Source organism: Hyperolius riggenbachi, chromosome 3, assembly GCF_040937935.1.
Source record: "Hyperolius riggenbachi isolate aHypRig1 chromosome 3, aHypRig1.pri, whole genome shotgun sequence".
Taxonomy (NCBI): Eukaryota; Metazoa; Chordata; class Amphibia; order Anura; family Hyperoliidae; genus Hyperolius; species Hyperolius riggenbachi.
This window is the reverse complement of record NC_090648.1, coordinates 134,534,160-134,554,902: the sequence shown is the minus strand read 5'-3', so window position 1 is coordinate 134,554,902 and position 20,743 is coordinate 134,534,160. Positions and strand designations below refer to the sequence as shown.

Sequence of the window (20,743 nt, the reverse complement as noted above, 5' to 3'; positions counted from 1 at the left end):
CTTTCTGAAATGAATCTTAACAAGGTCCCTAGTATAATTTCCACCTGCACCGCTCCTACATTTCTGACCCCCGGCTTATATTCGAGTCACTCATTTTTTCCAATTATTTTAGGTAAAAGTTGGGGGTCGGCTTATACTCGGGTCGACTTATACTCGAGTATATACGGTATACAGGAAAATCATGACGCTTACCAAGGTTGCCCAAACTTTCTCATCCCACTGTGTATATATATATATATATATATATATATATATATATATATATATATATATATATATATATATATATATATTTTTTTTTTTTATATTTTTTTTTTTTTATTTTTTTTATTTTTTTTAATTCAGAATTATTTTTTAGCATCAATTTAGCACTGACATCTTCCACAGTGAAATATATATATTTTTTCATATATATACAGTATATATATATATATATATATATATATATATATACCGGTATATATATATATATATATATATATATATATATATATATATATATATACCGGTATATATATATATATATATATATATATATATATATATATATATATATATATATATATATATAAGAAAAGAAACGTAGGGTTGCAGCACACAGCTCTTTTTATTTAGAGCAAAAAGTATAAGGTACAGGCATGCCTGTACCTTATACTTTTTGCTCTAAATAAAAAGGCATGCCTGTACCTTATACTTTTTGCTCTAAATAAAAAGAGCTGTGTGCTGCAACCCTACGTTTCTTTTCTATAATCCAGAGGGGATTGGGCACCCCTGGCTGCGTGCACACCCACCCACTGAGGGTTTACTGTGACAGCTGCTGACCTCCATTGGATCTTATATATATATATAGATATAGATATATATATATAAAAAGGGCGCCAGGAAAAAAGGGCCCGGCTGGATAATGGCGCCGGTGGATAACAAAATCTCAATAATGAGAAACATCGTTAACAAAAGTGGTTAACGTAAAATACAGTTTTAAAACAGATGGGAGTTGATGACGAAAATATATTAACGTTAAAAATTGTAACGTAACTAAACAATACAGCTCAACCCAACCCTACTCTCACACAGAACCCTCCCCTGTAACAAATTATAGTTGAATACTGTATTATACAGGTAGTTTGTAACTATTTATAGTTGAACGCTGTATGAATACTGTGTGTCCTAACCAATCCTTTCTTTTAGTCCTATATGCCAGACCCAATTCCGGGTATGACTCAGTCGTGCTTGGTGATTAAAATGATTCTGATTATTCATCTATTAGCACGTGCCAAATAAAGTGTTTGTGCATTCTATATTACTAATTGTTGAATACTTTATGCATATATTTGTTTCTATTAATTGCACATATCCTTGCACAGTAATTTTCATCAGTTTCTCAATTTATTATAAAAATTTGGGGGGCGCTTGACAATTCGCTGATCACAGCTATGTTTTTCATGCTGCATATTATGGGTTTGTGCTCAGCTTTAGATGATACCCCCAATGGGAATACTTGTTATGATGCATCAAATATTGTTGCTTGTTTCTTGGTTGGCACTACAGGCCTTTATTTTTCTCTTGTTACCTTGCCTACAGGAGCAAACGCAGTGATCCAGATGTAGTCACTCGAGATAGAAGATCTATTGGTAGCTGGAGGCCAGGATGCTTGTAGAGATACTTGTCTTTTGCTGCCCTTGGAAGATGAAGCATGAGGTAAGATTCCTACTTTATAGCATAAATACGCCTGTGTAATGGCTTGTGAGGCAGGACACGATAAGGGCTTAAGCTCTTTTGCCCACAGGAACAATCAGTTACCAAGATGGCTTTCACAGATGATCACAGTAGACAAAGTCCTGGTTATCTGTATGTAAGACACTAAACAGACTGCAGCTTAGGTGTACTCACTCACCACCATAACCTTCTCTGGCATGTGCAGTCTTTCCTTCCCTTGAGCCATATGTAGAGATAATGACTGCACACCCTTCTTCAACGAAAGATCTTTCCATCATAATGCGCCGACACATTACGCAGCACTGAACAATAGATAAATAGGGAGACAGACAAGGTACAAGATCATGCAACAGAGTTTTTAAGTCTAGAGACCACATAGTTCCAGTCCAAGTTGGTCTGCAGGAGGATACCTGACGAAGGGATGCATGATTAAGGTGGATACACTAGGGGGCAAGTGAGGTTTACAATCTAAAGTGACGGAGTAGGGACACACTAGGTGCAGGTTGCTCAATAGGAGCTCAGCATTGACGTGACATTGATGCAAGGGGGTTAGGTGATCTTGAAGAGGTTTGTTTTAGTAGGGGAAGCTCTTGAGAAGTTCAGCAGTCTCGCATTGGAGTGGGAGATGCACAGGGCAGACTCTTGCAGGATCAGAGGGGGTGACCAGGCAGCAAACTGGTGTAGTGGTTAGCATTCTCGCTTGCCGTTCTTTGCCCCCGGCTTGAATCCCAGCCAGGACAACATCTCCAAGGTGTTTGTATGTTCTCCACATGGCTGCATTGGTTTCCCTATGGGCACTCAGATTTCCTCCCACGTCCCCCCAAAAAACATACAGATAAGTTATTAACCTTAGCCCCAAAATTGGCCCTAGACTACAATAGACATATGACTAATGCTGGGCATACACGGGTGGATACTTGTTATCAATCGAGCCGCTGATGGCTTGATTGATCATTTCCGGCAGGTCCGATTGCCCGCCGGATCGATTCCGTGCTCGATACCGGCGGGCAGGACAATAGAAAAAACAAAGCGCTGATTAGGAAGTGCCCGCGGGGACGAGCCGGTATCGAGCCGCTGGCTCGATTCCGGCGCATAATCTACCCGTGTATTCCCAGCATTAGGTAGGAATAGGTTGTGAGCAGCTCTAAGTGACAGTCACCATAGTGACAAGACTATATACGCTCTGAAAAGCACTGCCGGAGGTGCTGGCGCCATAAATACTAAATAATAATAAAGTCTGTGAACGAGTTCAACCATGTAGGTTGGGCAGGTCTTGTGTACAGATTTGTAGGCCAAGCACAGAATTTTGAAGGTGATCCTGGAGCGAAAAGGGAGCCAATACAGGGATTTACAGAATGGGATCATATTGCCACTATGCCAATAAGCACAGAAGCACAGGAGCTGAAGAAAACACAGAGCAGATAGCTATGTACTTAAAAAGGCCCTGTAGTGATATATATATATTGGAATGCAGTAAAATATTCAGGATACCTACTTTTTCAATCATTTTCCTGGTTTCAGCATCAAAAACACTTCCTATAGCTACAGGTAAAACTCAAACAATTAGAATATTGTGCATTGTCCATTTATTTCAGTAATACAACTTAAAAGGTGACACTAATATATGAAATAGGAACCCTTTGCAGGTGTTTTGGATTAATTAGCGTTGAGCTTAGAATATGGAACATTTTTATAATATTGTATTATTTATTGTATTTATAAAGCGCCAACATATTACGCAGAGCTGGACATTAGTTTAGGTTACAGACAATATTTAGGGTGACATACAGCAATATGACAATACAGGAATACAAGAAAACCAGATCACACAGCACAGTATGAGTACAAAATAATGCTTAGTCAGTCACTGGATGGGAGCATGGAGATTAGGCAAGTTAGGTTCACTCAGATGCATAGCATGGGTGTACAGTAATGGAGGTGCATGATCAGGTAGGACACACAAGGAGGAGGACCCTGCCGAAGGCTTACAATCTAGAGGGAGAGGTAAGGACACGAAAGGTAGAGGACTAGAGTTCAGCTGCGGGTTTAGAGCACTTGTGAGGGGTGGTAGGCCAGAGTGGAAAGGTGAGTTTTAAGGGCCTTCTTGAAGATGTTAAAGGAAGGGGCTGCCCTAATGGGTGGAGGTAGGGAGTTCCATAGTGTTGGAGCAGCTCTTGAGAATTGAAGGTAAAGAGGCGCCCTGGTTGAAATAAAAGCATCTAAAAACAGCTTAAAATCGAGGAAATAATATGAGGTGGCTTACCTCAATAACGAAATCCTTGTATATGACAAAAGATTTTTATTTAGCACAGGCAACGCGTTTCGCGGTTTCAAGCCCGCTTCATCAGGCCAATAAAAGTGCCAAATGAACAAGTCGATATGGCAAAGGGAGCCTCCCTTTGCCATATCGACTTGTTCATTTGGCACTTTTATTGGCCTGATGAAGCGGGCTTGGAACCGCGAAACGCATTGCCTGTGCTAAATAAAAATCTTTTGTCATATACAAGGATTTCGTTATTGAGGTAAGCCACCTCATATTATTTCCTCGATTTTAAGCTGTTTTTAGATGCTTTTATTTTAACCAGGGCACCTCTTTACCTTCAATTGTGCATAGCTATACCCCCAAACAATCTGTGTTTGAGGGGTGGTGACAGACCACCTGTGGGTGCCCCACAGTGGACACCTGTCCCTACTTTTTCAAGGAGAGCGACCACATCCAGGTCCCGGCTGGGACTACCCCGAGTGGAGTCGGGTTTATGGCCTCCACCTGCTTCCTACGGTTGGTTGCCCTTGCAACCTCCTTTTGTGAGTAGTAATTTATTGAAATTCCTTTTTTCAATTGCATACTAATATACTACACTATTGGGCTCCCGTATTTCTCTCCTATATTTTTTTCCTGCAAGGTGCTGAGACACCCCCCACTACACTACAGCTCTTGAGAAGTCCTGAAGGCGTGCATGGGACTGGGTGATGCGGGGGTCGGTCAGGCGAAGTTCATTGGAGGAGCGTAGTGAGCGGCTAGGTTTGTACCTCGGAAATGTAGGTTGGGCAGGTTTTGTGGACAGATTTGTAGGCCAGATACAGTATCTTGAATCTGATTCTGGACTGGATAGGAAGCCAGTGGAGGGATTCACGGAGGGGAGCCGCCCTGGTGGAGCGATGTAAGGAGTGGATAATTCTGGCTGCCGCATTCATGATGGAGTGCAGCGGGGCTAATCGGGTCATATTGGCTACTGTAATGGTGAAAGTTTTAGATTTTGAGGGTTCTCATCTCATAAGCTGTAAGCTATAATCATCAAAATGATAACAAATAAAGGTTTGAAATATCTTGCTTTGCATGGAATGAGTCTATTTCATATATTAGTTTCACTTTTTAAGTTGAATTAAATGAAACAAATGAACTTTTGCATGATATTCTAAGATATTCTATTTTTGGAGTTTTACCTGTATATATTATTGAATATTGGTATGTAGCCCTGCCCTATCAGAGATGCTTAGCCTAGGCTGATTAGATATGCTACCAGAGCATTCTGGGAGACCAGGTGTATTTCCTACTGGCTTTAGAACTTTCAGTAAACAAATATTCTGCAGAGATCAAAGGAATAAAGATGACGACACCTGTGATAACATTTCAGAATGTAAATTGGGATTAGAAAAGATTTTACATTGTGCAGATGCTGACTAAATAATTTATGCATAAGTATTGTGAATAAAAATAAGCAATTTTATTCATTATGCTATTTTCACTAAAATTCCTTTTTAAAGTACTGTACTTCCTGATGATCTCTGCTGAGGGAGAAGCACCTTGGCCACCTCAGCCTCTGCAGTATGCCTCTGCCAGGGGTAATTAGGTAATCATTAAGGCCCCACATGGTTTTGTAAGCAAAGGTAGTATTACTATAGATTGTGTAAATAAGAGAATAGTTTACCTACAGGCGATGGTCATATTGAGCTCCTGCTGGTATATTAGCCTTACGCTTATTTATCCTTGGCTGAATGCTTTAGTCTCTATGAAGTGATCCAGTGAAGGGCGTCTCTAGCAATGACTTGATATGTTACATGGGGGCTTTGCCCTCTGTGATCTCTGCTAGGTCCCATTCATCCACCTTGAGATATGGTTCAATGAGGCCACCATTATAAATTGTATTTATGACTTTAATCTTTCAAGCTCTGCTCTTGAGGTCAGGTCAACATCTGCGCGCCTGTCTTTTTTCAGAAGACATGTACTCTATTGTTAACTCATTTGTCACAGGAATGACCTTTGCTTTCATCTTCATATGAAACACTTGATTGGTGTTAAAGGAATCGTGAGGAATTGCAGATTCTTTTCCGCCACTAAAATCACACATCATGTGACTCAATCGGAACATGTCAACATTACAGAGTCACTGTATCATTTATAGAAAAATGTGCACTTTCCTTAGGATGAATAAAATAAAATGGTTGTTTGAAGTTTCAACCACCTGATACAAAAGAAAGCAATATTGTTAAACAGTAACGGCAGAACAAAGAGAGTCAGTGTAATAAACCTTTGTTGGTTGCTATGGGCAACAACACTACACCTTCGTTCGGCACCATATCACAGGAAGTTTGATAACTCGACTCTCATCACAGCAGCAGCATAGGAGATAGAACTTCTTAGTATGTCTGAACCACGCCCACCTGAGGAAACCGGAACTGCCCGGTGAAACATGTCGTGGTCTAGCATGGTACGCGTGGCTGGTGTTTGATCTCTGCCTGGACGCTCCTGCTCGCTCCCCCCTGGCAAAGGCTGCCCTCACCCACCTCTCAACCCCCCCCCTCCCTCATGGCGCACTAGATGGGGACACTTTCATTGTTCACAAAAGAAACAGCAAAAAAATCCGTGCACCTTCCGTCTTGATAGATAATTTATATTTGCAAAACAGTGGTTAATCACATTTCACGTACAAACTTCCAAATATGGCACAAGTCAATCAAACATGGCATGGAATGAATGCTCGGCTTGGCTTACGTGTCCCCAGCATTGGGCAGGATGAGCGGTGCGGAAGTGGGTGTCAGGCACTGGGTGGAAGAGCGACGGCCGTTTCGCGTCTAAGTGATGCTTGGTCACGCTGCGTACCACTATATACACTACATAATGTATATACACCACGTATATACACCACATATACACCACATAGTGGTACGCAGCGTGACCAAGCATCACTTAGACGCGAAACGGCCGTCGTTCTTCCACCCAGTGCCTGACACCCACCTCCGCACCGCTCATCCTGCCCAATGCCGGGGACACGTAAGCCAAGCCGAGCATTTATTCCACGCCATGTTTGATTGACTTGTGCCATATTTGGAAGTTTGTACGTGAAATGTGATTAACCACTGTTTTGAAAATATAAATTATCTATCAAGACGGAAGGTGCACAGATTTTTTTGCTGTTTCTTTTGTGAATGATGCCATTTGTTTTCTGCACGAGTACATACGGAGCACACGTCTGAGTGGCTATTTTTGTTACAAACTGTGGACTTTGCAGGTGAGTGGAAGGCATTTTACCTGTGTTACCAGCAGCTCACAGAGTAATACAGTGGGAAGTGCCACACCGCACCCTTCTAACTTGCAACACAAAGACACTTTTATTGTACCTGCATGTGAGAGATTGCCTGGACTTTACATCACATGGACGGATATCGCTCTGATGGCGCAGGCGTGCATTCTATCTGGAAGCTGGACACCAGTGATCTGGTACTGTATGTGAATCAATGCTGAGAGGAACTTTTCCTACATGTAACACTGTTGTTATCGCTGTCCACTGCATACAGTGTCGGCTTACTTGTCTGCTTGCCATTGGAGCATCATAGACCTAACTGCTTCTTCACGCTTCTGCTGTGACTAACATGTCATTGCTGTGGTAACTTGTGCATCAATTTACTGATGAACTGTATTCTGCCTATTGGTTCACATACGGCGTGACTATAGCACAAAGTTGACATAGGGTCTGTCTTGTGATTCGCCTTAATAGGATGTTATATGCTGGATCCCTATTGGAACTGTATATGAGTGTATTATTCACTGGATCTTCACAACAATATCTGATTGGGAACTGAACTGTTCAAGTTAGCTTGGTCAACAATTACGCTGGCATTGTGGCCATCGATTAACCGTCCTGTTTGGGGGGGGGGGGGGGGGGTTGGAAGTGTGTAGTGTGGTTGGAGTGTGGTGTGTGAGCGAAGGGTGACTTGATCAACCACCGCTTCGATTCTTAATAATTTTTTATTCTCTTTTGATAACAATTAATAAAATTATGATATTTTAATTGATAATAGTTTATTTTTGTGAATCAGTTGGGGTATATGCCCTCCTAATTTCTCCACCAAGGTTTTTTTATAGAACTTCTTAGACGTCGTCAAAGTTTCAGGAGTTTATTCAGTAAACAGATATACAGATGCTTATCTCTACATGTTCGTTACACCTCAGCGAAGCAATTGTTCTGTAGTATGTCCTCTTTGCGTTACAGGCTCTTGGTCCATTCCTTTTGAATGGCAACCAGGCTTTCCCTTATGTTGCATCTATACTACATTGCACTTAGGACTATATACAGCATACAGTTAGATAAGATGACAAGACATTACAAAAAGAGTAGAAAGTGGAAGTCATCAGCCAGAAGTCAGAAGTAGCTCCGCCAGGAGCTCGTTAGCTCTTCTTATACTAAACTCAAAAAAGTTAAATGTGACATCATCAGAGCAGGGACGGATCACTAACTCATCGCCTGCTATTGGCTGATAAGACCCCATGATATCATGACAAGCACAGTCTTTACTGCGCATGGCCTGGAAAATTTCATGTTCTAGGGACCTGACTCTTAATCTAAAAAGAACATTGTTTACCTTTAGGAAATATGAAAACACTCAATGTTTACAGAACAAGACTGCATTTCTGTCTGTATATCGTAGCCTTGTGCAGCCTGAATCACACTGTTCTTCATTGCTTCTAGAAATGCTCCTTAAAGGTATACTCTGCAAATCAAGTATTTTAACTAAACTCAGCTAAAGTAACTGAGGCCTATGAATTCATATAATACTTAAATTCTAAAGGTGGCCACTAATGATCCAATTTCTAGCAAAAAATCATTAGAGCGATCAGAAATTCTGATCGGAAGTGAAATATTGTAATACATCGTTCACTACACCATCAACAAACCAATCTTTGCTTTCTATCTATCACAACCAACAAGAAAATCCAAATTTTGGTTCGACGAAAATTAATTCGGACGACATTTTTTTTCACTCGTTCATAATCTATTGTGTCCATCAACTGAGGTTATTTACAACCAATCCGATCAGAATTTCTGATCGCTCGAACGATTTTTCTCTAGAAATTGGACAGTTAGTGGCCACCTTAACAGCCCTCCTGAGGAGGCTTGATCTGCAGATCCCTTCTTCTGGTTCAGACAGTACCCATGATTCTTTCTTTATGTTTATGTTTCACTTTTCAATTCTCGTGTTCACACACTTTCTCTGCTCTAGGTGGTTATCCCTGGGAGAGAGAGCAAGACCTATTTGCCTCATTTTTAACCAGGCTCTCTAGTGATGCCCTACTTCTAGGTCCCTATTAACCAAACTCTCCACATTTGCGTCACATGCGTATCCCGTACAAACTTGCATGGTCATGGAAAAGTGAAACTGTCTGTTAAGCAACGGGGCAGTGCCAGGTGTCTTCTAAAAAAACGCCTTTAAACAGTCAGCTCCATTCTCATAGGTACTGCTGAAAGCTAGACACCTACCCTTGTATATCTCTTAGCTTGGAAATATTGGCTTATGAGATTGTTTATCTGCCACCAATCTCTTAACCATGTTAATTAATTTGCGTAATTTCACACACAAACTCACCTGTGGAATGATGCCCAAGACTGTCATCCCCATCATTACGACCAGTGGGTGTAGAAAGAAATTTTGAACTGCAGAGGCTCAGTCCGAGTGTCTCTGGAACATCGCCAGAAACCTTCTCCACCAGGTCAAACTGGAACTCAGCTCATTATATTTGTGTTCAACCTCTTTAAGATCCCCTTGATGAGGGTGAAATATCACCTCTAGTTTAGTGTTCTGTTTGTTTAACCGTTGTAACAAAGTGTGGTCTTGTATTAAAACCTGTACCTATTTATCCCATGGCGTTTTATCTCTCAGGATGGGCACTTCCTGTGGAGCTGCTTTGAACTTTAGAGTTCTCTTAACAATTTGAGGAAAACGTAGTCAAACCTTGACGACTGGATCCATATGGGATCTCCGCTCACACAATAAGTTCCTCTTGGAAGATCAACCTTGTCAGAACAATTATGAAAATGTACCATGAATGTGTCAGTAGACATCATGTTTAAAAAACAAACTTTTCCTTCAGCCACCGGAGATATTGGTTTGGCTTTAGGATGGATCTTTTGAATGGCAGCTGTGCATTCTGTGTTATTGTGCCAGCATGCTTCCTCACTAAATCTGACTTGCCCCGGCAAACACAGGTACTTCTCTGAGAATTGCTAGCATGATGACAAATTTACTTGTTTCACCTCTCCGTCTAGCACCAAAAAATGTTGACCTCTCAGGTCATGGTGTAAGACATGTGTGGATGAAACAGGTGTCCCCAGTAATACATAAGGGTGTACCGGAGGTAGAAAAAAAAGGAGTTGACCAATCCAGGTGTCCGTCACCACGGCTGCAGAGCGGTAAATGTTTTTTTGGGGTTTTTTGTCGTGGACAGGGCCAGAGCTTGACAAAGAGGTCAATGCTGGGCTGTTTGTGTGTTTCTTCGTGTCCACTGATTGGCCAAATATATTTTTTCCAGCTCCTATCAAGTTTAACATAAAGAACAGAACGGAAAGCAGTTCAAGGGGCAATTACAAACCAGCCCTTAGGTGTACTGGAGTCATGTTAGGTTTCTTCATGCATCCCTCTGTCCAAGTTGGCCGACAAGTTGTCTAGTCAGTACAGCAGGATGTAAGTGACACCTCTTATAATGTTACCTGTGCAAACTATCAGGACATGAAGTGCTCACTCTCTTTTGAAAAATCATGTTTGGACTTTTTTGTGTTAAATCCCCATAGCATGTTTTATTTATCAACCTAGGAACATATTCAATGTGATGCCCAGAATTCTAATTCAGGATGATTCACAATTAGATCCTTGTGTGTGTGTGTGTGTGTGTATGGGGAGGAGCGGGAGGGGGTATGCATGCTGTTTTTTCAGACACTATGTCCAATTGTTTTCTATTAAATTACATAAAACTTCATTGTTTTTATTGTATTCAAATGTACGTGTTGTCAAGGAAAGTGCACACAGACAAAAATGTACATTTTAACACCTCGCAAATGCAACCCAACTCTTAAGTGCGCCCCATTAGTTAAGTTTATTTTAGATTAAATGGAAAAGATAGAAGAATATCTTTCTCATTTTCTACCCAAGATATCTCACCTAATGGCTATGTAAGCCATTATAGTAACCACGAGGGAGACATTAGGACATATTATAGAGCATTCAGTGCTGCTGGACATACAGTATATAGATACATTTAGCTGATTAAAAATCACATACACTCTTATCTGCAGTTGTCCATGCACCTGTGAAAATATGTTCATGTTTATCCTTTGTGAAGAAAATAAGAGCCCATGGCTACATTCCTGATGTTTCTCTGCATGTTCTTCTCTTCTGGACACCATTAACAAGTGTTGGAAAACAAGAGTGTGCTTACTTTTAAACTGAAACATGCATCTTTCAACAGCGGCCTCTAGTGGCAGGGATGTAGCTAGAAGTATTAGGGCCCTGTAAAAATGTTTTGTTTGGTTTTAAGTAGCCTTTGTGTTTGGTAGTCAGGAGTGCCCCCCAGTATTGGGTAGCCCCAGGTAGCAGGCCCGGCCCTAGACTTTTTGCCGCCTGAGGCAATTTTCAGTGAAATCGCCGCCGCCCCCCCCCCAAGCCGTTGTTGTGGGGGGCCGCCCGAGCTGGAGGGGATAGCGGGCAGGAATGGGGTATTGGGCCTAGCGGCGGGGAGGGGGTCGGACCCCCCCTCCCTCGCCTGGGTCTACCGTCCTCCGCTCCCCTCCAGCTTTAAAAAGGTCCGTGCTGTGGCTGCAGCTATTCGTAAGAGGCAACGGGCGGGGATTACTCACCTCTTCCTCGTTCCAGGCCAGCGTGCGCTCCACTGACGTCACTTCCTGCGGCGTAGCAGGAAGTGACGTCAGTGGAGCGCACGCTGGCCTGGAACGAGGAAGAGGTGAGTAATCCCCGCCCGTTGCCTCTTACGAATAGCTGCAGCCACAGCACGGACCTTTTTAAAGGTGGAGGGGGGCGGAGGACGGGGACCCAGGCGAGGGAGGGGGGGGTCCGACCCCCCTCCCCGCCGCTAGGCCCAATACCCCCTTCCTGCCCGCTATCCCCTCCAGCTCGGGCGGCCCCCCACAAACATGGACGGGCGGGTGCCGCCCCCCCAGAAGTGCCGCCTGAGGCAAAAGTTTCACCCCGCCTCATGGGCGGGCCGGCCCTGCCAGGTAGCCACAAAGCATAGGTAGCCAGAGGAGCCCCAGTAATAGGTAGCTCTCAGTACAGGTAGTCAGATGTGACCTAAAGTATTAGGTACTCCCCAGTAAAGGTAGCCATAAGTAAGTAGCTGGGGGGCACAATTAGCCCCCTAGTATAGGTTGCTAGAGGTGTCTTCAGTATAGGTTGCCAGATGTGACCCCAGTCTTAAGTAGTATCACCCAGTATAGGAGTCCTTTCCTTCACAGTCACTGCCTCTATGCTTCTCAATACAGTCTCTTGATGTAACCCACCAGAATGTACGTCGGGTCACGTAATGAGAAACGGTGCTGGAGTCACAGAGATGGACATGATAAGGAGGAGGCTGATAGCTGGCACAACCTGGCGAGGTGAGTTACTTCTCCCCTCCACTCCACTCACAACTCAGCACTTTAGGGGTTCTGCTGCAGAACCCCTTATTGCCAGCCATAGAGACCGGGACCCTCTATGGCTACGGGACCCATAGCAGCTGTTATGATGATCCCTATGCCAATGTCTAGTGATGACCAGGAGCTGTACACAAAGCTTTTGTTATAAACAAACATTAGAAAGCTGCAGGTCATGGGGTGGGAATTGCCCTTCACAGGCAAGACTTTCTATTGACTATTTTCTCCAGGCAAATGTGCGAGATCTGAGAGGCAGAGAAGGAGGTAAATAGGACACAAGGGTGGGCCAAACGAGTGAAAGAGGCATGTTTTATGGGCACAGCGCGATCTGTTCTTCCATACCGCTCTAATAAACAGGTAGACAAGAAGAGCTGACCAATCCACTTAGGGAGAGGGAGAGTTGACCAATCCAACCAATTGCCTATATACTGTTATATACTGGGTACCACATACAGTACAGCACCAGTATCTGTTTATAAATAGCAATAGTATAGGATAATTTAAAAAAAATGTATTTGGTGTGCGTTGGAAGAGGGGTGGTCTTTTACGGCGAGTATATGCCAAACTCTATAGTTTAACTGGAAAAGTTGGGGGGGGGGGGTCATCTTATACGCCCAGTCGTCTTATACGCCGGAATATACGGTAAACTATAGCCTGTGTTGCCCTACCTGAAAGTCCCTCCTAAATCACATAAAATAGGTGTCCCTCTTCTACAAGTCTCATTATCTAGCCACAATGCTACCAGCATCTCTGGTTCTCATGGCATAGGAAGGACCTGGAGCGCCAACTGGATGCCAGTCTGCATTGCAGAGAGAAAGAAGCTATGAGTTATTTTTTTTAAATACTGTGGCCCTTATTCAATTCACCTTTTCTCCTATGTTTTTGCCTAGGAAACAATTTTTAACCTCCTTAGCGGTATGACACTATGTCGGGCATACTGCTCTGTGACTCCAGAAGAAAATTGATCCAATGGCTGTAAATCCTGTAGCTAGCCCTAGGCTAGCTAGTAAAAGTCTCTGGCACCCTTCGCTTCCCTGCGATCCCCCTGTTTATACGTTACACCCCTGGATCCAGCGATCGTGCAGCCTCCCGGCACAGCTCCGGTCTCTTAATGGGGAGGATCAGGTTTGTGAATGACGTCATCTGCGATCCTCCTCATAGTGAATAAAAACAGGGAACACCAAGAGCCCCTGTCAGGAACCGGCCCGCGGCACGCCTGCGTATACGGTTCCCGACTGCGGGTTTGACCAGATTAAGCGGGGAACAGCCTTATTTAAGCTACAAACAAGGCTGGAACCCCTCAAACACTTCCCACTGCCACCACTAGCCGTTGCTAGACACGTCCACTCAGCTGTCGAGGGCTAAACACGCAATCTGCGTTTTCGTATTTGGGTCAGCTTTGCGCTTAGGCCGAATACGAGAACGCCACGCACCCACACACACAATACAGTTGTACAGTAACACAGCACAATCAGACAATGATTTGTAATGCAAGTTACACTGTCGTGCATCCAGTACATCCTCAGTCATAATTGGATTTCCAGAGATCCAACATCCACTATAGTACACACACCCAACAAAAGACTTCCTTAGTCCAATTTCCCCAGGTTACAATGTCTATACATCTAAAGATTACCTGTAAACAGACACAGACAATCACATCCGAGATTGTCTGCTATTGTTCTCCCTCAGGTGACTGCTAGTGGCCTAATGAGCCCCTTCCTTGCCTATTGAAGGTGACTGGTCTATTCAATAAGACACTGGCAGTTCCTTTGATCTCTGCCCTGAATGACTGTTTTAATCTACATACAGACATATCCAGGTGACACCTTTCAAAAGCCAGACTGGCTGGCCTACCTACACCTCTGACAAAATATATAGCTGAAGGCGATAGAAAATGAAAGAAATATGTTCCTGTTATCCTTACATCATCAGCACCCCAATATATCACCACACCTCCCCTCTTTAGAATGGCGCTGGCAGATGATTCTAACGAATCATCCTGCCAAAGCCTACATTGACGGCCTGGCCAGGTGGGGTAACCCTTTAGCATCCTCAGGAGGGTTCCCCACCTGTCAGTTAGCTCCGAGCTACACGACTGGAAAGCTAGGTCAGGTTGCTGCAATGTGTCGTTGCCCTTGGCAACCTGACGTAACCAACTGGGGAATGCGGGTCAGTGGCGACCGTGAATTCGCAACCATAGAGACCGTGCTGCAGCTGGGGAAGGGTTCCAACCGTCGCTACACGCACTTTCTCTATAGTGGCAGGAGCTATCTCTCGGTCCCTTTGGGAAACGATTATCTGCCGGTCTGCCTCCTCCACTTCGGACAGCTCCGAGGGAATAATTTCCCAGGACCCTCACAGCCCGACCCTCCCAGCTGGTGACCTGCTGGCCAGACCCCTGAGCTGTTCCAGGCTGCTGTCAAATCGAACAGCCCCAGAGAGCTCAGTGCTGCCTGTCACGCATTCCAGGAAGGCTGCAGACGGAGAGGCCCCTGGGCCCTCAGGGCCAGGTTCCGAATTCGATGTGGCTGACCCAGCAACATTTGTCACTTCAGTGGACAGTCCCTCTGCTGTAGACTCGCTAGCACTGCGGGTTACCACGGCAGCTGAGGGAGCGCCCACATTACACACAGCATTATGTAGCACAATACATATGACATCAGCATTATCCGTCTTACACATATTGACATTTAGAACATCACATTCCACATCAACATTATCTGCCGCATTATACCCAGTGCTACCCAGCACTTCACAAGTAGCCTCAACAGTTCCTGCATCGATCGCCTCGATAGTCTGTGCGTCATGAATGACTTCATCAGTTTCTGCATTCTTTGTATCGACACGTCCCACTCCAGGCCTAGGCACTGGAGAATCACTAGGGCTGGCTCCTAGTATACAGTCCGTAGCCCCGGGAGACCCACCAGCACCCCCCATTTGCACAGCATTATCAAACAGCACCTGGCAAGAGTCCTGAACTTCTGCTGGGGAGGTGGGCTCCACGGGGTTTGGAGTAGGCTCATACCGGGCCACCAACCGTCCCAGGTCAGTACCCAGCAAAACGTTGGTGGGGATTTTGTCAGTTACCCCAACTTCTTTCAGTCCGCTGCCGGCCCCCCAATTCAGGTGGACCAAGGCGGTGGGTATGGCTGGGGTGACACCCCCAATTTCTCGGACAGCAATCATTTTCCCAGGTATGTACTGCTCTGTGTTCACAAGCTGGGGATGTATGAGAGTCACTTCTGCTCCAGTGTCTCTCAGCCCAGTGGCAATTGTACCCCCAACCGTGACAAGCTGCAGATTCTCTGCATAGCCACTGGCATTTCTCATAGCACACAAAGCAGTTGGGACTTCCCTGAGGTTTGAGGCCTCACTGGATTTTGGGGCCTCCCTCTTCCTCTCTGGGCAAGTCATGCTGATATGACCCACCCGGTCACATACAAAGCATTTCCGAGTGTCCGTGGTTGGTTGCCTGAATCCAGGAGACAGCGGTGCTTGCCTCCTCTGGGTGCTGGGTGACACAGGTTTAGCAATCTGTTCTCCCCTCCAGCTGGGCGTAGTAGTCCTCCGGGACTCAGGTGCTCTATGGGCGGTGTAGGAATCGGCCATTTCCGCAGCCTCATCCACTGTCTTTGGTTCTCGATCCAGCACAAACAGCCGGACCTCAACAGGACAGGTGTTGAGGAACTGATCTTTTATCATCAGCTCCTGCAGGGCATCCAAGGTTTTGATTGACAGTCCTTTTAACCACTGCTGGAAGGCAGTGCGCAGGTTGCAAGCATGATCCAGGTAGCTGTCATTAGGACCTCGCTGCACTGTCCTGAAACGTTTTCGATACACCTCTGGCGTGAGGTGGTATCGCGCAATGATGGCTTTCTTAATCGCCTCAAAGTCTGTTTCTTCCTCCTGGGGGAGACTCACAAACGCCTCCAGGGCCTTGCCTCTCAGCCCTGGTGTGAGGTATCTTGCCCACTGCCCACGGGGCACCCCATACTGCCGACAAGTCCTTTCAAACCCCTGTAGGAAAGTGTCTATTTCGGAGTCCTTGTCCATAGCGGGGAACTTATCCAGGGGGATTTTGTGGACTCGCTCACCTTCGCGTTCTGCGGGTCCAGCAGACCGGTTCTGCTGCTGGAGTTTAGCCAGCTCCAGCTGGTGTCGCCGTTCAGCACTTTCTCTCTCGGCCTGGTGTCGCTGTGCAGCTTGTTCCCTCTCGGCATGGAGTCTGTCCCTCTCGGCCTGGAGTTGCTGTGCAGCTTGTTCCCTCTCGGCCTGGAGTCGCTGTGGCGCTTGTTCCTTCTCTGCCTGTCGGTGCAGTAGGATCAGCTTTAGGCGTAGTTCAGGATCAGCCGAGTTCAGTAGCTGTAGATCAGCTTCCAGAGATGTCATCTCCGTGTTCGGTGGATCATCCAGGACATCGTCTCCACTCGCATCCTGTGGCGGGAGCGATTCCTCCTCTGGCGTGTCGTGAGCTGCATCCGCTGACGTTGAAGCACGGTCTTGCTCTGCCTCATCATACTCCCCGAGGGCACGAACTAACTGCTCCTTAGTCTGGCCGCTCACCATCTCGATGCCTTTGTGCTCACACAGGTTGAGTAGTATCTCTTTGCTTTGCCTTGCATAGCTGGATGCTTTCTGAGCCATCGTGTTGCAAAATAAAAAGAAAAAAAAAGGGGGGAGGGGAAGCAAAATGCCAAGTGTGTATCTTTGAACAAAAAAAGGTATATATATTCTGCACTGAGTAGACTTCTGTAGGCTAGTTGCTTCTAGCAAGCTTCCAGCCTTTAGTACTCAGAATAGTGAGCTAAACTGCGTACTAATGTACTAAACGTTCCCACCACTGCTAGCCAATTATGTCAGGAATCGGCCCGCGGCACGCCTGCGCATACGGTTCCCGACTGCGAGTTTGACCAGATTAAGCGGGGAACAGCCTTATTTAAGCTACAAACAAGGCTGGAACCCCTCATACACTTCCCACTGCCACCACTAGCCGTTGCTAGACACGTCCACTCAGCTGTCGAGGGCTAAACACGCAATCTGCGTTTTCGTATTTGGGTCAGCTTTGTGCTTAGGCCGAATACGAGAACGCCACGCACCCACACACACACACACAGTACAGTTGTACAGTAACACAGCACAATTAGACAATGATTTGTAATGCAAGTTACACTGATTTGAGGTATCTGTCCCCTGGTTTTTATAATGAAATATTCGCCTCGAGGCTGTAAGCCTGTGTGGATGGGTGGGGGTGGGGGCTAGATTTAATTACATCCTCAGTCATAATTGGATTTCCAGAGATCCAACATCCACTATAGTACACACACCCAACAAAAGACTTCCTTAGTCCAATTTCCCCTGGTTACAATGTCTATACATCTAAAGATTGCCTGTAAACAGACACAGGTAATCACATCCGAGATTGTCTGCTATTGTTCTCCCTCAGGTGACTGCTAGTGGCCTAATGAGCCCCTTCCTTGCCTATTGAAGGTGACTGGTCTATTCAATAAGACACTGGCAGTTCCTTTGATCTCTGCCCTGAATGACTGTTTTAATCTACATACAGACATATCCAGGTGACACCTTTCAAAAGCCAGACTGGTTGGCCTACCTACACCTCTGACAAAATATATAGCTGAAGGCGATAGAAAATGAAAGAAATATGTTCCTGTTATCCTTACATCATCAGCACCCCAATATATTACCACAGCCCCAATAGTGTAATACGTACTGGATAAGGTGGCAATAAGTTCGTATTGCTAGATCCTCACAAGTCAGGGTCACCAGCAGGCAACCACTGTAAAGGCAGGTGGGGAGATTATCCTGACCCCACTCAGGATTAAGAAGTTGCTCTCTGTAGACAGGAAAAAAGGGTAGCAACCCTCCACCAAGGGTGGACTCGAAATTGTATACAATGAACAGAGGCGCCAAAAGTATAAAATTAGATTAAATGAGCTTAAAAACCAACTCAAATGGCAAAAATGAAGGAGGAAGTGATGGTCTTACCTCCCTCAAGCAGACACGACAACGACTGCTATTCAGACAGTCAAACACATTTATTAGAAACTCCCCAAAAATTTTTGCAACACATTTCGCAGGCTCAATACCGCTTCATCAGGCAATACAGGGAGGAGTATCAAGCGATCTGCACAAGGATTCAAGTTAAGCGCCTCTGTTCATTGTATACACTCCCATAGTGAAGACCGGAGCTGTGCGGGGAGGCTGCGCCGATCGCTGGATCCAGGCTGGGTAATGTATAAAGAGGGGAGCGGCGGGGATCGGGGGGAGCTGGAGATTTCTTCTAGCTAGCCTAGTGCTAGCTAGAGGATTTACAGCCATTAGGAACAAATATTATAAAATCGGGCAAAAAATAACAAAATCACCTGAGCGGTGTAACTCTCAGGAGGTTAATCTTCTATTTAAAGTAACTTTTAAGACCTCTGCAATTGAAAAAGTACCAAAAAGTAGGTGAAAAAGTACTGTCAAGTGTCAACATTATTATGAGTATTTTCTAGCTCGCTGGTGACTTACAAGGTATTTTATTGATATGAAAATGAGAAAATATCACCTAAGAGAAAACTTAGGAAGAAAAAGTGAATTGAATAAGGCCCTGTAGCCCATATGCAATTAACTTTTTCTCTTGAGTTTTCTCCTAGGAGATAATTTTTCATCTTCTAGTTGAATAACTACTATCAAAATTATTTTGAGTATTTTCTTGCTTGCTGGTGATTAAAATGCATTTTATTTCAAGGTATGAAAATATCACCTTAGAAAAAACTCAGGTGAAATAGTGCATTGCATACGGGCCCTGGTGTCGTATTTTATAGTAGATAAAACAGATGCTCTTCTATTAAAGATTCAACAGACTGGTATTTTTTGCCAACGTATTAAGAAACAAAAGGTCATTTAGATAAATTGATTTGTTGGCCTATATTCAATTAAACTTTTCTCTTAAGTTTTCTCCTAGTTGGTATTTTTACACTTTATGAATAAAATGCCTTTTAAGCCACCAGCAAGCAAGGAAATACTCAGAATAAGTTTGTCAGTACTTTTTCACTTCGTTTATGAGAAATTTCAGAAAAGAAATGAATTGAATCAGGGCCAAAGAGTGGATCCCCTCTTGCTGAACTGTAGGCTCAATTGCCGTCCCCATATTTATATGGTGTTTGTACTTTTGTATAATACTTGGCAGCTCTTTCTGACGCTCCTGTTGGGTTCCTATAAGCTAATGACAGCTTCTTGTAACATTACCACTGATCCCTGAAAGTGAAAACCTCATTACATCACTGGGAGATTACTGTCTAATCCCATCACCTTACCAGCTGCCAGCAGTTGTTAAAGTTGTCATAGTGGTGTCACACATGTCACACATTCATAGACATAAATTATGTTTACACAGATATCATAAAAGTAAACACAATTAAAAATAATAATAATAAAAAAAAAACTGTTACATTTGATGAATTTTAGTGGAAGCTAAACAAAGTCCCTGTGAATGCGTACACAGTAACTTATGTCCAGAATTATCTGCAGATGAGGTGACTTTTGTTGACGGTGATAAACCATTTTTAATTTGGTCAGTCCTTGCTAAACATTGTGTCATTTTATGACCACATGTGGCTTTTCCTGCAATCCTTAGGTTTGTGGGCTCACTTTAAAGCCCCATACACACCTGGGGATCTTTGGGGATCTTTGTCGCCCGGCAGGGATCAGAACACAATCACTTGGGCAACAGAGCACAGCCAACGCTGTACAGATGCATCATCAGCCTCCAGGCTAACAGTGCGTCTCTGCTTATGCATGGGGGCAAACGGAGAATGAGCGACAGAGCAAATTCCCATGGGCCAGTGGGAGCAGAGAGAACAACGCAATCATGCGGTACTAGGAAGGTGGGGATCTTTAGCAGATGCTGTGGGGCCACTGTTTTTTTTCCCTCCAATCAGCGGAAGGGAAGGGACGCGGGCGGGTAGCGCCGATACAAAGGAGGCGGAGGAGCGGCGCTAACAGACACGGCATAGGTAAACATTGTGCTGGCGACACGCTGTGTGTCGCTAGCACTGCGGAGGGTATAGCAGCGGCCAGGGGGTCTTAGAGGCACACCATGGGGC

The 20,743-nt window shown here is 44.5% G+C and overlaps 1 long non-coding RNA gene across 1 annotated transcript in view; it reads left to right on the top strand.

The window, feature by feature from the left end:
* The window catches only part of LOC137561158 (uncharacterized), a 63,271-nt gene that overhangs the window by 16,389 nt on the left and 26,139 nt on the right, over positions 1 to 20,743 (top strand). The window contains exon 2 of the long non-coding RNA XR_011029895.1: positions 1,582 to 1,698. This is a non-coding gene — a long non-coding RNA (uncharacterized lncRNA). The remainder of the gene's footprint in view (positions 1 to 1,581; positions 1,699 to 20,743) is intronic.